We start from the raw sequence: 19018 nt of genomic DNA, 5'->3' as shown, positions 1-19018 counted from the left end.
TCACATAATCAACAAAGGACCTATTATAATGTGTTGAGATTTTCACTCATGTATCAAAGGTTTTGAGATTGACAACAGTTTACGAAACAATTTATTCTCACCATGATTAATTCTAATAATTGTACATCGTTATGAATTTATGACAAGCAACACCCCATTCTTTTCAAACCACCAGTTAAGTGCCATCGCATTATATGAACATCAGAACGTATATTACCATTTAACCAACTTGTATTATTGCATCGTCATCATTAATATTAGAATCGAATAACCAAACCATCCCCTTAACATTCTTCCTAAATATGTAACTAGCATGCAATCCCTAAGCATCAATTAATATACCAGAAACATGACATAAACTTCTCACGTTTATTTATGATACATACATGTAATCCTTGTTATTCAAGATTACACAACTACAATCAGTAATTATGAAATAGAATAAATATAACTCTACTAATAACAATTCAGTTCACCCCTCCCTAAATCATGATGCAATCTTTTAACATTATTATGAAGATTTCTATTGCTCTCCTTTTATTCACACGTGGCAACCACTATATATGTACACTAATAGCACATATCATGCAAACAGTAATTATGAATACACTTCATGAGAGTTCACGTGAGCATCACAGTTCATAACATCACACATGGTTTCGACCAGAAATCACCACATAAGGGTTCGCTTACCCATCAACACAATCAGCGAGGGGTTACATTTAAACAAATATGATCAACGACAATTTAAAGCAAGTGTTATCATACTAACCAAGAACTGGATTGCAAGAGATGATGTCTCACGAGGGGGAGGGGTATGTTCCACTGCCGTGCGTAATCAGGGAATAGGTAGGGTTTGTTTTAGTTTTAAACTAATCAGAATTAGATTGAGAGTACAATACGTATGCATGTATCTATATGGATAAGGGGTTGGGCCGGTTACCTAATAATGTGGAACAGTAAAGGTGTCCATCAAATATTCAATCAATTAATAACTGGGTAGGTCTCGGATTGGGCCAAGTTCAATAGCACACCACCAGATTACAATCCAAATTGTCTAAAAAAACTAGTTGGGCTCAGGAGCTCTCTTTGGGACGATATGGTGAGTACTAGCAAGTTATAATTATAGGCCCAAATACACACGACCCAACAAATTCCAACAGGTTACCTAACCGGGTTAATTAAGTTTAACGGAGTTGGGTTTACAAGATTTAAACGTTACTAACCTTGAAAGTTCGGATTGTCACATCATCCCCAACTTGAAAGAAATTTCGTCCCGAAATTTGACAAGTAAACGCTGAGGAACGAGGTGAGGAGATCAAGATTATTGCGGATTCTGCTCAGTTGTGACATCATCCCCAACTTGAAGAGGAATCTCGCCCCGAGATTCACCAGTTTTGCTTGACTCTGCTTTGTCTTTGGGAAAGAGGTGAGGGTACTTTAGTTTCATCTGATCCTCGCGCTCCCACGTGAACTCCGGTCCACGTCTTGAGTTCCAACGAACCCTAACGATGGGAATACGACTGTGTTTACGCACTTTGACCTCACGGTCCATGATCTCGATGGGTTCTTCAACAAACTGTAACTTGTCGTCGATTTTTAACTCTTGAAAAGGTACCGCTAATGGGTCGTCAACATAACACTTCTTTAATTGTGATACATGAAATACGTCGTGAATATTACCCAGCTCAGTAGGTAACTCCAACCTATAAGCCACCTTACCGATACGTTCAAGAACTTTAAATGGCCCAACATAACGTGGATTCAGCTTGCCACGCTTCCCAAAGCGTACAACCCCTTTCCACGGTGAGACTTTCAGCATGACGCGGTCATTCACTTTAAACACTACCTCTTTGGCGCGCTTGTCAGCATAGGCTTTCTGGCGGTCACGAGCAGCTGCCATACGCTCCCTGATTTTCACAATCATATCTGAAGTTTCGAGTACCATCTCAGGACCGGTGATCTGACTATCACCCACCTCAGCCCAGCAGAGGGGTGAACGACATTTCCTCCCATACAGTGCCTCAAATGGTGCCGCTTTGATACTGGTGTGGTAGCTGTTATTGTAGGAAAACTCTACCAACGGCAAGTGCTTCTCCCATCCTTTCCCAAAATCAATAACGCATGCCCGCAGCATATCCTCTAGTGTCTGAATAGTGCGCTCACTCTGACCATCCGTTTGTGGATGATAAGCCGTGCTCATATCGAGACGTGAGGCGAATGACTTATGCATGGCCTGCCATAACTCTGAAGTAAAACGAGGATCTCGATCAGAAATAATAGAAGTCGGCACCCCGTGCCTAGAAACCACCTCTTTAAGGTACACTGCTGCGAGCTGCAAATACTTATATGTCTCCTTGATTGCTAGGAAATGTGCTGACTTTGTGAGACGGTCGACAATCACCCATATAGTATCGTTCCCTGCCTGTGTTCTAGGTAACCCCGTAACAAAATCCATAGCGATCTGTTCCCATTTCCACATAGGTATCTCCGGCTGCTGAAGTGGACCCGAAGGCTTCTGGTACTCTGCCTTGACCCTAGCACAGGTCAAACACTTACTCACGTCGGTGGCAATAATAGCTTTCATGTTCGGCCACCAATACAAAACCTTGAGGTCCTGGTACATCTTATCAGACCCTGGATGAATAGAATATCGTGACTTGTGTGCTTCGTCCATCACAAGTTCTCGAAGATCACCAAATGAAGGAACCCATATCCGTTCCATGAAGTAGTAGATATTGTCAGACCGTTGCTCGAACTTCTTCTTGTGTAGCCCTCGTAATCCTTCGGCTTCGATATTTTCTTCCTTTAACGCTTCAATCTGAGCTGAACGAATCCGGGCAGGTAAATCAGAGTGAATAGTAAGCTGTAGGGCACGAACACGCTTCTGTTTCGGTTCCTTGCGACTAAGGGCATCAGCTACAACATTAGCTTTACCCGGATGATACTTGATAGCACACTCATAATCATTAAAAAGCTCGACCCACGTTGCCGCATATTCAATTCCTTCTGGTCGAAGATATGTTGAAGACTCCTGTGATCGGTATAGATGGTACACTTGGTACCGTACAGGTAATGCCTCCAAATCTTCAACGCAAAGACTACGGCTCCTAACTCCTGGTCGTGTGTCGTATAGTTCTTCTCGTGTACCTTCAACTGTCGAGACGCATAAGCTATCACCTTGTCTCGCTGCATCAACACACAGCCGAGACCCTGAATAGACGCATCGCAATAAACCACAAAATCTTCAGTACCCTCTGGTAGCGATAAAATTGGCGCGCTGCACAACTTCTGCTTTAAGAGCTGAAAAGCTTCTTCCTGGTTCGATCCCCAAGAATAAACAACTTTCTTTTGAGTCAGGGCGGTGAGGGGTTGAGCAATCTTAGAAAAATCCTGGATAAATCGACGATAATATCCCGCAAGACCAAGAAATTGACGCACCTCTGAAGGATTCTTTGGTGCCTCCCAATTTCGAATAGCATCGATCTTGGCAGGATCCACATGAATACCCATTTCGTTAACGATGTGCCCGAGAAAGTGTACTTCCCGAATCCAGAAGTCACACTTAGAAAACTTTGCGTACAACTGCTCCTTCCTCAGGAGCTCCAAAATAAGACGAAGATGGCGCTCGTGGTCTTCCTTGTTCTTGGAGTAGATCAATATGTCGTCAATGAAAACGATAACGAAGTCGTCAAGGTAAGGTTTGCACACGCGGTTCATGAGATCCATGAAGACCTCAAAAGCTGTTCGAGGCACATCCTCCTCTCTAACCCGTACCTGATGATATCCTGACCTCAAATCAATCTTGGAATAGAAACTTGACCCTTGCAGCTGGTCAAACAAGTCGTCAATGCGTGGTAAAGGGTAGCGGTTTTTGATGGTCACCTTGTTGAGCTCGCGATAGTCGATGCACATACGAAAAGACCCGTCCTTCTTCTTCACAAATAATACAGGGGCTCCCCAAGGAGAAGAGCTAGGACGAATGAAACCCCTGTCTAGTTACTCTTGAAGTTGATTCGATAATTCTTGCAACTCTCCTGGTGCAAGACGGTATGGAGCACGAGCAATCGGTGCTGCTCCTGGCTGGAGATCAATCTGAAATTCTACCTGACGATGTGGAGGTAAACCAGGGAGCTCTACAGGAAAAACATCAGGAAACTCTCGAACAACAGGAAGGTCTTCGAGTTTCCTCTTGTCAGTCTGAGAGTCAGTAACAAGGGCCAAAAGGGAAGGATAGCCCTTACGTAGACAACTTAGAGCCTTCATGGCTGAGATAATACCTACTGTAGCACCGCTACGATGACCCTGAACCGATAAAGATTCACCACTAGCAAGGGGAATACGAACGACTTTCTCCTTGCAGAGAATTTCCGCCTGATATTTGGATAACCAATCCATCCCGACCACTACATCGAAGCTTCCGAGAGTGACAGGAAGTAGGTCAATGTCAAATACTTGACCTAAGAGATCTAATTTGCAACCCATGAGGACATGTGACGCTTCAATAGTTTTACCATTCGCTATTTCCACTACATGCTTAACAACAAGAGGTGTAGGACTCAATCCTAGACGACTACTGAACCCCGTAGACACATAACTCCAATCGGCACCCGAATCAAATAAAATAGAAGCATAAAAACCATTCACAGAGAACGTACCAGTAACTACATTGCCGTCGTTCCGAGCTTCACCAGCTCCAATAGTAAATCCACGCCCACGCGCCACGTTACCCCCATTGTTCCCATCATTGTTCCCCGCGTTGTTACCACCTGTATTCTGTTTCAATTGTGGGCAATCCCGCTTCATATGACCCTCAGCCCCACACTGATAACATCCTTTTCTAAACCCCTGACCCTGCTGAGATTGCTGCCCTTGCTGTCTCTGATTCGGCTGAGTCTGCTGCTGCTGCTGCTGTTTTGGCTGAGGAGCCCTACAATCCTTGGCCTCATGGCCTACCTTGTCGCACCTGCGACAAACTCGAGCACACTGCCCATAATGATGAAACCCACATTTGCTACACTGAGGCTTCTTTCCCACATAAGAGCTCTGATTTTGATTCACTGAGGATGATTGGCTAAAGCTGCGAGTACTGCCAGTGTCTGTCTTCTTTTGGGGCTGAATCGAGTGGGACGCCTTGTCCATATCACCCCACTTGCGTTTACTATCAGTGACAGGGGTAGTGGCTGTGGTGGTGGCAGCAGTAGCTTTAGAAACACGCGGTGGTAGCGAGTTGCTTTCCACCTCCTGATCAATAATCTTGTGAGTCAACCGGACAATCTGAGTTAAGTTATTGAGGTTTGCAGCAGTAACCAAACCCTTCACTCGTGGAGGTAATCCCTTGATAAATAATTCAATTCTTCGAGACATAGGTCGAGACAAATTCGGACACAAGTCAGCCAACTCATACGACCGCTTCACGTACGCTTCGACCTCAGATCCCACCAGTTTCAGATCGTAATACTCGTTCTCTAACTTCTGTATCTCATCTCGAGGACAGTACTCCTCCCTCATTAATTCCTTAAAGTCGTCCCAAGTAGTAGCGTTTGCTGCATCAATACCCAGCAGCTGAACCTGGGCATTCCACCAGGTTAAGGCACCATCCTCAAGCGTTCCTGTCGCATACTTCACGCGGTCCCCCACGGGACAGTTGCACATAGCGAACACTGACTCAGCTTTCTCGAACCACCTCAATAGTCCCACAGCCCCTTCCGTCCCACTGAAGGTCTGTGGCTTACAATCCATAAACATCTTGAACGTACAGGCAGGCTGGTTGTTCGGGTGCGCTGGGTGAAAGAAGATACAACACAGGAGTAAGAGTTGTGTACACGATACAAGATTAAAAGTATTTGGTACAGTTCATACCAGCTTGGTAGGCTGCCAGAGCCTCAGCCACACGTGTGTTTATCAGATTTGTTAACTCAGCCTGAGTCATGTTGATGCTACCACGTCCGTGTCCTCGTCCACTCATGGTTCTATAATAGAAGAAGGGAACGAATTTAGGAGTCGAGAACGAGAAAAGTGTTCATGTTTATCACGTTAGGGACGATTAACTACCATGTTCATACATAAACAGGGAAGAACCCCTCTTACACTCGTTAAGCCTCATTGGGATTTGCATGCACCACGCGTTATTATTATGTGTGCACCCATGATAATAAGGCGGTTTGCATGCTCCTCTCGATGCTTCTTAACTTATGTTTGAAGTTTCTCCCACCCCAATCAACACAAAATATGCACTACCAACAAGATTAGGATTTACTAGATGCAAGTGTTATGTTACACTATCAATGTGTCATGATGCCTACCATGTCGTATCGTGCATGCTATAAATATGGTTACGTTTACTAGGCATATAATGCATAAGCTAACGAGGAACGAACCTTGCAATCTGAAGCTGAGTGTCATGGTCATCGTTTGGATCAATTTGGTTATAGTCTGGTTTTATGAAAACATTTTAAAACCGAGTTCTCTATAACCAGTGGCTCTGATACCAAACTGTCACACCCCCAAATTTCCACCTAGGGCATGTCCCTAATGGGGATGCAACGATCCAACAAAGAGCCACCAATCATATCAAACACAGGTTATAATGCACTGAAATACCCAATTGAAAGAAATGTATCGTTTGAAAAGTTAAACCAAAACCAAAGTATTGAGCGGAAGCATAAATGTATAAGCGTTTAAATGTATGAAAACCAAATCAATATAATTGTTTATTATGACCACAACCACTCCAGCAGCATCAGACGGCAAGCTCCCAAGTTCCTTCAATAATTACCTACAAGCATGTAAACAAGTGTGTCAGACTACGCTGGTGAGTTCAAGGTTTGTGTTAGTTTACCAAGTTGTGTTACCGATCATGTGAGTAAAACAGTTTACAAGACGATATGTTGTTTGTTGTTATGATGTTTGATGTTTCGATGTTGTTACTACTCGATTACCGTATGTGGCGACTAGATCTGAATGCCCAACCCCAATGCCTCCATTTAGGCATTGGTCATGAGGTCAAGGTATCAAACAACCTTGAATAGATGTAAGGGGTCTTATATGTACACGATGTGAATGCCCAACCCCAATGCCTTTAACTAGGCATTGGTCATGAGGTCCAGGTAATTAGTTCACACCCGTCCTTTCGGCCCGGTGTGAGGGTGCCAATCCTAATAGCGCTATCAACTAAATACCTCGTTGCTTCTTCAGCAACACGGTAGATGTACGGGGTCTTACATGATTTATACTGTGTTCAATAACCAACATCCCGATTAAACAGTTTACCCAATATTCCCTTCAGAAACGTTTACCAGATGTCCCAAACCACCGGGACGCATGCTTAGAAAAGTGCAGTGAACTCACCTTTGGTTTGCTCGGTAAGATTAAGACACTTATTCCAAGTTGGTCAATTAGTCCCTATTGTAATTACCAGTAATAATCAGTTTCGGACGCACATAATCACGCATCTCATGCACAATTAGTTCATGTACACCTTGTTTACATACCACTCATTTATTGGACATGTAGCATGTAGCTCGAGTTATACAGTCAATCTAGCAATTCAATACTCATAAATAATCATCTAGCACGTATTCGATTTCATAAACAGGTTCATGTTTACACATACATATAACACATTATCCTTTTTACATGTAAAGCCCAATCAATATATATACAATCAGTCAAAACATCCGGCCCAGATCATTGTGTGAAGCCCACTAACATTATATGTTAATTTTTCCAATTAATTGTCCTACACAATCTTACACAAGCAGCCCTATATTCTTGATTAACAAATATCCTCCCAATCCTCACATAATCAACAAAGGCCCTATTATGATGTGTTGAGATTTTCACTCATGTATCAAAGGTTTTGAGATTGACAACAGTTTACGAAACAATTTATTCTCACCATGATTAATTCTAATAATTGTACATCGTTATGAATTTATGACAAGCAACACCCCATTCTTTTCAATCCACCAGTTAAGTGCCATCGCATTATATGAACATCAGAACGTATATTACCATTTAACCAACTTGTATTATTGCATCGTCATCATTAATATTAGAATCGAATAACCAAACCATCCCCTTAACATTCTTCCTAAATATGTAACTAGCATGCAATCCCTAAGCATCAATTAATATACCAGAAACATGACATAAACTTCTCACGTTTATTTATGATACATACATGTAATCCTTGTTATTCAAGATTACACAACTACCATCAGTAATTATGAAATAGAATAAATATAACTCTACTAATAACAATTCAGTTCACCCCTCCCTAAATCATGATGCAATCTTTTAACATTATTATGAAGATTTCTATTGCTCTCCTTTTATTCACACGTGGCAACCACTATATATGTACACTAATAGCACATATCATGCAAACAGTAATTATGTATACACTTCATGAGAGTTCACGTGAGCATCACAGTTCATAACATCACACATGGTTTCGACCAGAAATCACCACATAAGGGTTCGCTTACTCATCAACACAATCAGCGAGGGGTTACATTTAAACAAATATGATCAACGACAATTTAAAGCAAGTGTTATCATACTAACCAAGAACTGGATTGCAAGAGATGATGTCTCACGAGGGGGAGGGGTATGTTCCACTGCCGTGCGTAATCAGGGAATAGGTAGGGTTTGTTTTAGTTTTAAACTAATCAGAATTAGATTGAGAGTACAACACGTATGCATGTATCTATATGGATAAGGGGTTGGGCCGGTTACCTAATAATGTGGAACAGTAAAGGTGTCCATCAAATATTCAATCAATTAATAACTGGGTAGGTCTCGGATTGGGCCAAGTTCAATAGCACACCACCAGATTACAATCCAAATTGTCTAAAAAAAACTAGTTGGGCTCAGGAACTCTCTTTGGGACGATATGGTGAGTACTAGCAAGTTATAATTATAGGCCCAAATACACACGACCCAACAAATTCCAACAGGTTACCTAACCGGGTTAATTAGGTTTAACGGAGTTGGGTTTTCAAGATTTAAACGTTACTAACCTTGAAAGTTCGGATTGTCATACGGGATCACAGGTTTGGAAGAAAGTGGCGAATGCAATAATTCTGACTACGCTTTGGCACATTTGGAAGGCACGGAATAAGAAGACTTTCAACAATAAATTTATACCAACTAGTAGAATGGTGGAAGAAATAAAGATGAACTCGTATCTATGATTAACAACTAGATCGAGTTTGAGCAATGTAGTTTGGGATAGGTGGTGTGATTTTAATGTTAGAGATGTAATTTTGTAATTGTTCCTTTTGCCTTGGGTTTTACAGCTACTTGCTGGCCTGGTTCTATTTTTATAAATAGTCCGCCATTCACAAAAAAAAAAAAGCTAAATTAAAGAGAGAAAAAGGTAGGAGGTAGACGTACATATATATATATATATATATATATATATATATATATATATATATATATATATATATATATATATAATGTAAGTATCTATAGAAAACCCACTTTAATTTAGAAAACCCGGGAAACTCAAAGCTCCCGATTTGTTTTTTATTTTGAAAAAAATTACACATGTTATACACATGTTTTTAAGGGTTTCGGGCTAAAAAAATCAAAAAAGCGCTGAGTAGGTATTTTAAAAAAAAAATAAACAAGTTTTGGTGTAACACATGTTACAAATATGTCAGATGAATGTAACATGTGTTACACCAAAACTTGTTTATTTTTTTTCTAAAATATCTACTCGGCGCTTTTTTGATTTTTTTTTTTTTTGCCCAAAACCCTTAAAATATGTATATTACATGTGTAAATTTTTTCAAAAAAAAAAAAAAAACATCGGGAGCTTTGAGTTTCCCGGATTTTCTAAATTAAAGTGGGTTTTCTATACATCCTTCCCATATATAGGGAGCCGCTAGAATGAGAACCACCCCGAGTTGTAAGAACCGTGAGAACTACACCCCACGGAGCGCCGTTCGCCATGATTTTTTTTTACAAGTAGATGTGTATATTATAAACACAGCCGTAAAAAATCATGGCGAACGGCGCTCCGTGGGGTGTAGTTTTTTACACCACAAGTTTGGTGAAAAAAAAAAGAAAAAAGAAAAAACATTAAAAAACACCAAACTTGTGGTGTAAAAAACTACACCCCACGGAGCGCCGTTCGCCATGATTTTTTACGGCTGTGTTTATAATACACACATCTACTTGTAAAAAAAAATCATGGCGAACGGCGCTCCGTGGGGTGTAGTTCTCACGGTTCTTACAACTCGGGGTGGTTCTCATTCTAGCAGCCCCCTATATATATATATATATATATATATATAGAGTTAATTACACAAATGGGTCCTGTGGTTTATACCTAATTTCGCCTTTGGGTACTAACTTTATTTTTTAACAGGTTTAGGTTCTATGGTTTCAATTTTGTAACACCTTTGGGTACTAACGCCAAAATTAGTTATTTAATGACTAAAATACCCTTTCATTTTTTTAAGTTTATCAGTGTAACACATTTGGGTACTAACACCTATTTTTATTTAAGTTTAAATCAATTTTACAAAATCTATTTATTTTTTTTATTTTCGTCTTTTTATTATATCTCTTAATTAACATAAACTCTATTTATTTATTTTATTTTCATATTTTTATTAAATTTCTTATTTAACATAAAATCTACTTGTTACACCAGTATTTTTTTTAAATAAAATCTACTAGCTATATAGTTTTATGTAAATTAAATTTCTTACTAGTTTTAAATAATGTAAACCTTACTCATTTTCAATTTTGGATATATATGATTGATAATAATAATAATAATAATAATAATAATAATAATAATAATAATAATAATAATAATAATAATAAATATCTTCCATGTAAAAAAAATTAAGCCATTTTTAACTTGTTTTTTTGTTCATTTACATTTTACTATTTTAGAAAGATATTTAATTTACATAAAATCTACTAGTTGCACCAGTAAAATCTACTAGCTATATAGTTTTATGTAAATTAAATATCTTTTTTAAAAAAACGAGTTAAAAAAGGCTTAAATTTTTTTAGTTTTATCTAAAATACCTAGCTATATACTTTTATCTAAAATACTTAGCTATATAGTTTTATGTAAATTAAATATCTTTCTAAAATAGTAAAATGTAAATAAAAAAAACGAGTTAAAAAAAGGCTTAAATTTTTTTACATGAAAGATATTTATTATTATCAATCATTTCAATCCAAAATTGAAAAGGAGTAAGGTTTACATTATTTAAAACGAGTAAGAAATTTAATTTACATAAAACTATATAGCTAGTAGATTTTATTTAAAAAATCTATTTAAAAAAAATACTGGTGTAACAAATAGATTTTATGTTAAATAAGAAATTTAATAAAAATATGAAAATAAAAAAAATAAATAGAGTTTATGTTAATTAAGAGATATAATGAAAAGATGAAATTAAAAAAATAAATAGATTTTGTAAAATTGATTTAAACTTAAATAAAATTAGGTGTTAGTACCCAAATGTGTTACATTGATAAACTTAAAAAAATGCAAGGGTATTTTAGTCATTAATTAACTAATTTGGGTGTTAGTACCCAAATGTGTTACAAAATTGAAACCATAGAACCTAAACATGTTAAAAAATAAAGTTAGTACCCAAAGACGAAATTAGGTATAAACCACAGGACCCATTTGTGTAATTAACTCATATATATATATATATATATATATATATATATATATATATATATATATATATATATATGCATAAAGCGCTTTTTCAATGAGAAAAAAAGTAGAGAGATAGCGTGCTTGATTTAGTTCGGTAAGGCATACGTACATAGCACAATCAAATAGAATATGATATATGATTAAAATTGAGTGACTTTGGGTAATCATTGTATGCCACACTTGTAACAATCGACGTATGATTAAAATTGACAAGACAAACATGTTCATCATTTCATGACATAAGATCTATTATAAGAAATAAATTATCATGTTAGAAATAGTTTAGAAAACTAGTTTTACAATTTATATATGTTATGCTGATAATTTTCCATAAATATCTATACGGTATTTAGTAAAATTTAATCAACTAAAGAACCTGATTATGTTTATTAAATTAGTTTCAATAGTTACATGTTAGGTCTTTGGGTATACTTTAACCTATGTTAACCCCAATTAAGTGCCATATTAATCTTTTTTTTCCCATTTCACTTTGCCATACTCCAAGGAAACGGTTTAATCCCATTAACTTCATCTAACCCTATCATTTAGTGGTTTTTGGTCTAAAAAAGAATAATTAATTCAATATCTTAACATTGGGTTAACATGTTAACACATAACCCATTTAATGTCCTTTAACACAAGGAGGGAGTGACTTGCAATGTTAGTTAACATGCCATGTCATTGTTAACAATCTAAATGTTAGAGTACACCCCATGGCCTTATATGCAAAGTTTTATTTGTAATTAAATAGCATCAGGATATATTAGGAAGTTTATTTGGGTAAAAAGATAGAAAGTAATCTTGATTATTTATTAATTAATCAAGTGCTAAGATTAAATGAGTAAGCTTGAACAAAAAGAAGAATGGGTGTGGGTTAATTTGAGGGTTTTCTGGTTCATTCAAGTCAATAGTTTCTCTCTCCTCCAATTCCCCATATTTTTATAACATTAATAAATTTTCCATACGACGGTATTTTTTTTATAAAAATTGCACCATAAAAACGAGCGTTTTTTATCTTTAAAACAAGCACACTATTGCTATACTTTTGAAAAAAAAGTTTTCGATAGCCCAGATGCCTTAGACGCAATGGATAAAAATACAAAAAATGATTTTTTTTTTTATAAAACGCAATAGACTAAAAACATAAAAGTAAGTGTTCTTTCTAAAACGCAATGGATAAAAAACACAAAACAAAGTGTTTTTTCTAAAACGCAATGGATCAAAAAACACAAAACAAAATGTTCTTTCCAAAACGCAATGGACTAAAAACACAAAAGAAAAGTGTTCTTTCTAAAACGCAATGGACAAAAAACACAAAAGAATGATTTTTTTTTCTAAAACGCAATGGATTAAAAACAAAAAAGAAAGTATTACTACTAAAACGCAATGTGACTAAAAACACTTCAAAATGTGTTTTCCTAAAACGCAATGGAACAAAAAAACACATAAAAATGTGTTTTTCTTAAAACACAATAGACAAAAAACAAAAAAGAAAGTGTTTTTTTTTTATAAAACGCAATGGACTAAAAACACATAAAAATGTGTTTAAAAACACTTCAAAATGTGTTTTTCTAAAACGCGTTGGACCAAAAAACACATAAAAATGTGTTTTTTCCTAAAACGTAATAGACAAAAACACAAAAGAAAGTGTTTTTTTAACGCAATGGACTAAAAACACATAAAATGTTTTTTACCCGAAACGCAATGAACAAAAAACACAAAAAAATGTGTTGTTTCTAAAACGCAATGGACTGAAAATACAAAAAAATATGTTTTTCACTCCTTTGTAAAACGCAATGACTCAATTCAAAAACACAGATTATAAAAATGTAATTCAAAATTTTCATACATAGATCAAAGCTGATTTCTTCAAATTTCTTCAACGATTGATGAAATTTGAATGCTAGAAACACTTATCAAGGATCGAATCGAACAAATCGAGTGATTCGCTTCAAAATCACGGGAAAATGAGATATTGTATGAAATTAAACTAGGTTTCTTCAAAAAATGTTGAAGAACACGTTGATTGGGTGTTTAAATCATTGACTAATGACGAAAATCGCACTATAATGTAGTGATTATTGAGATAGAAAGTGAAGAAAATGTTGAAGATGGTGAGTTTTGAAGTTACAGAGAGAGAAGAAGGGAGAAGATTGAATAAACTTGACTAAATTAAATACCATTCCCCTTATTTTTAAATTTTGACATATGTCATTATTCTATTATTTCATATCCTTCCTAGCCAAACTAAACTTTCTATTTGATCATCTCTCTAACTAAATATACCCTGAATTAGGTGCATAAGTATTGACATTCTATATTCAAGAAGATATGTTTTTTTGTAAATTCACATAAACAAAACAAACTACAACAATATCATATTCAAATTAAAGAAAATCAAATTATCGTTTTTATATATAACTTTTCTTATTAAAAAGCGTAAACATATATAAAAGTTATAGTCATTTAAAGATCATAGTTGAAGTTGTTTTAAAAGTCAACAATAAGTTTAAAAATTTTGAGTACTTGAAACTCTTTAATTTATGTTAATTTATTGTTTTTCTTATATATTATAATATAGCATAGATATTTAATAATCAATTATTTTTTGTCCTTTATGATATCCCGATGTGTTCCTTTCATTGCATTATTCAGATTGTGACTCTGACGTTCCCAAATACATTTAACTTAATGATTTATCTTGATGTCTTTATCTTTAAAATTGACGAATTTTATACTTAATGTTTTAAAATATTACACGTTATGTCCTTTAGTCCTAACAAAGTTAGATTTTTTGGTTAAATCTGGTCATGTGCCTTACTCATTAGGGTAGATTAGTCATTTCCCTTGTATTCTCTTTTTTCCACAAAAAATAATTATTTAAAAATATTACAATAAATACAATAAACAAACCCCCAATTAACTTAAATTCTCCAGTATTTCAACTCCTGAGATCTTGGTTCAATCAACTAACCCATTATACAAATTCACCATGAAAACCATAGAACTTGAAGAATTAACAATTAAAGATTTAAGCTCAACTTGCGAACACAAACTAAACCTAAAAGAAGAATGTACAAAATGCGGCTCACCATTCTCAAATTCTGCAAAGAAGCTAGCCTTATTATTCTCAAGATAGTTTCACCATTTTAAAAAAAAATTGAATACTCTCGAGTAAAACTTAAAATTCCACAAATTTTATCTAATAAATTTTCTTATAATATTTTTCATATCTGTAAACAAACTCACATATCTTGAATGCTCGAGTTGTGAGACTCAATATTGAGTTTGAGAAATCAAAGTATACCATGTTTGATTCAAAATTTGGGGGTTTTAAGAAAGCGCTTGATTCTGGCCGGTCACTTCAGATACGAGGATCTTATCAGACCCGACCATTTCAGATACAACTACCATCAAGTTCGTCTGATTAGGGTTGTCGGAGCCCAGTCGGAACCTTAGCCGCTACTTTTTTCTCCTTGGCCTTTACTCCTTCGTTGGAAGTTGGAACCCTAACCAGTTACTAATCTGCTCGATCACCCTAGATTGCTGCCATGGTTGTTCCTTCGCCGCAAAGTGGTGGTGGGTGGTGCAATCTGGTGGTGATGGTGGGGTGGGGTGGTGGTGGAGGTCATGAAGTGTGGAGAGAGAAAGGTAGAGAAAGGAAGAGTGGTGGCGAAAAAGGAGGCTATGTTGGAAGGAGTTGGTGGTGATGGACTGGTTGTAGAGAGAGAAAGATCGATGGAGTATAGAGAGACTTGTTTGTTAAGAAAGAGATGAGTGATATATAACATTTAATTTTTTTTTATTTTTCTTATATATGGTAAAAGACAATTATGTCCTCATGTGCCTTGCACATGATCAAATTTAACAGAAAATTTCAACTAGGTTAGGCATAAAGGACATAATGTGTAGTATTTTGAAACAGTAAGTATAAAACTCGTCAATTTTAAAGATAAAGGACACCGCCTGCAATTGGGTATAAAGATAAAGGACAAAATTTGCAGTTCACTCTTTTTTTCTGTTAAAAGTATATTTTTACTACTTGAAAACTGCTAATAGAGTTGGAGAAACATTTTCTTTAAATAATCAAAAACATGTTTATGGCAATGTTTTAAAAACCGGCTTCTAAATCATATCGGAATGAGCTAAAAAATGGTTCAACCGGTAGAACCGGATTATAACGGATGGTTCAACTGGGTGAACTAGTTAACTTTAAAATTTCATACACATACATACATACATATATACATACATGAATTATAATGACAAACTCACTGGTTTTATTTTTTCACACTGACATAAATTATAATATAACTATTATAATGTCCTCTTTTGCTTTCAAGTTTCAAAAATACAATCTCTCACAGAACATTGCTTTATCCATTTAGAGATACATATGGAGGGCAAGAGATACATACATCAAGTTGCTTCAACTCTGACACTTTTTGACCCACTTGTGGATCTATTTACACCCAAATTTTTTTATTGAAATAAGTAAACTGCCGAAGAAGGTGAAACTGGAAGCATGATGAAGATGGAGTGATGAACCAATGAAGATAGAGTTGAATCTTGTGGATGAAGCGATGAACCGTAAGTGATGATGGTTTTGAATGTTGGTTGATGGTATATGTATATGATGGAACTCCGGAATACTAAAAACCCAAATTAAAATAATCATGGGCTAGTACCGGTATTTCGGTTTAAACCGGTATACCAGATTTTACCGCCGGTACGAATCTTATGCCGTTTCACTTATTTACCGGGATGTTTCGTACCGAATTCGCATCCGGCATCGGTAATACCGATATAACTGGCTGATATTTACTGGTTTTTAAAACATTGCTTTATGCAACTAAATGATATACTTAATCCCATAAACTTTAACTATAGCTTATTTAACTGTGCTAATTGATAACAATTATATAATTGTTGTATCTTACTCTTATTAATGATATATTATAAGTTAGGGCATTCTATTTTGATGATAAGATATGCCATATTAGTATATTACATCAAATTTACCTTATTATATTTTATGCATGATACTTTTTTGTTTTCAAAATACTATACACAAAGATAAAGATAATGAAATCGGAAACGTATAAAAGGCCTTTTCCATACGGAGTGTATGCGACAATTCATATGTGACACATTTCTTTTTCAATTTAAAAATTTAAGAGTATTGTGATCTTTTCTCCCTTAAACTACACCCCCCACTCATGGATTTTCAAACAGCTATAAATTTTTTCATACGATAATAATTTTATTTTTGAAATTACACCCTATTAACGAGTATTTCATTCTTTTTAATTTGAATAGGCTATTGTTATAGTTTGCTTAATTTTTTAAAATTTTATTTTACAAACAATAAAGTTATGTGATTGTGTAACATTACGTGATTATATTCATGTACGTAACTATAATATGTGCAAACAATAATAAATGCTCAATGTGACCATACATTTATAATCACGTATCATATGTAACAAGTGTAATGTCATATAATTATGTATCAATATGTAATCACGTTATTATAACTTTTTTGATTGTATAATGTTTTTTTACTAAAGTTATGCTTATTACGTGATTATACATTCAATATAATGAGAATTTAATTGGTTTTATGTATATTATTACGTGATTATAGATGTAGTGTTGCATTAAACATTTATTACTACTTTGCACACATAGTAAGTGATTATTACATTGAGTATCTGTTACTGTTTTTGCACACATGGTGCGTGATTCTAGATTTTGGTATACATTTGAGTATTTGTTACGTGATTAGGTATTCATTAATCATTTTGGTACGTGATTATATATGTAGTGTTAAATTGAACATTTGTTACTACTTTGCACACACGGTACATAATTATTATATTGAGTATTTGTTACACTTTTTCACACATAGTATGTGATTCTAGATTTAGGTATATATACATTTGAGTATCTAATACGTGATTTAGATATTCATTGATCATTTTGGCATACGATTATAGATGTAGTGTTACTTTGAAAATTTGTTACTGCTTACACATATGGTACGCTATTTAGGTATTCATTTATTATGTTCCAGTACGTAATTACGTACTAGAACATAATCACGTAACTTTATAACTTATCAAATAACATTTTTGAATATTAAGAAAACTATAGGAGTAGCATACTCAAATTAAAGAGAATGAAATGTTCGTTAATACGGTGTAATTTAAGAAAACTATTATCATATGCAAACGTTATAGCCGTTTGAAAATTAAGGGGGAAGTAGTTCAAGGGACAAAAGATCATAATACGCTTTTCTATTTGCCATAATACGCTTTTCTATTTGTTTTATAAATTGTAGAATCTTGTTATTTACAAAATTGTTACCGTGTCATTGAGAAACGTTGATCTTGGAAAATGGATGGTTGTGATTGTCTCCTACAATTCGTGTCTCCTACAATTCATACACAAAACGTGTCGAGAGATGGATCCTAAGGGTAATATGTATAAGCATAACCGATAAATGGTTAATTAGCCAATACACCGAAAATGTGAGCCTAGACATATTTTGAGTGTCGCTTCATCTCTTGCAAACATAAACGTTCAACTTTAAAATATATATCTAAGACCATGCGTAGTGCGCAATATTCACCCTTGGGCGTTTTGCGCCATGTGGCAGCCCAGTCAACAATGGGGCATTATTGGGCGTTTTCTAAAATGGGTGTAGTGGGGAAGTAGGGATTGTGGGGCATTATGTTTGTAATAAAATAAAATAAAAAAAACATGCAAAAAATCTTATTGGCCAAATAATTGAAGCTGAAATGTGATTGGACAACAAAAACCCCCATTAGGCGTGATTTAAAAAACGCATCAACAACAAAACTGCCAAACACGCCCATGCGTAGTGGAGATGGGTGCGATATGGGCTTGATTGAGCCTCAAAAACGTCCAAATTTGCAACCACTACGGGTGCTCTAAGTCATACCTAATTTTTTAAAATTGATGGCCTTAGAAGTGAGACAAAAAAAAAAAAAAAAGCAAGAAGAGAAATGTTTGGTGAGCAAAATTGTAAAATTCATCTATACACTAATTTTCATTTCTAATTTCATTAACTATAAATCTTGATGATAAATAGTATGAATTACTCGTTTGTTTTTCGAAATAAACATACATTTGAAATAACAAGGTAATAGTGTAAGAAGTCAATCAAGCAACAAACTGTCAATTTCTAACCAAACAATTTAGACATACTTGATGTATAATTTTAAGAACTTTTCCTTTTCTTGTCTCATTCATCTCTTCAAGTCTTTGTGTATTCTCATATAA

This window comes from Helianthus annuus, chromosome 2 (genome assembly GCF_002127325.2).
Source record: "Helianthus annuus cultivar XRQ/B chromosome 2, HanXRQr2.0-SUNRISE, whole genome shotgun sequence".
Classification (NCBI taxonomy): domain Eukaryota; kingdom Viridiplantae; phylum Streptophyta; class Magnoliopsida; order Asterales; family Asteraceae; genus Helianthus; species Helianthus annuus.
This window is presented reverse-complemented; position numbering follows the sequence as displayed.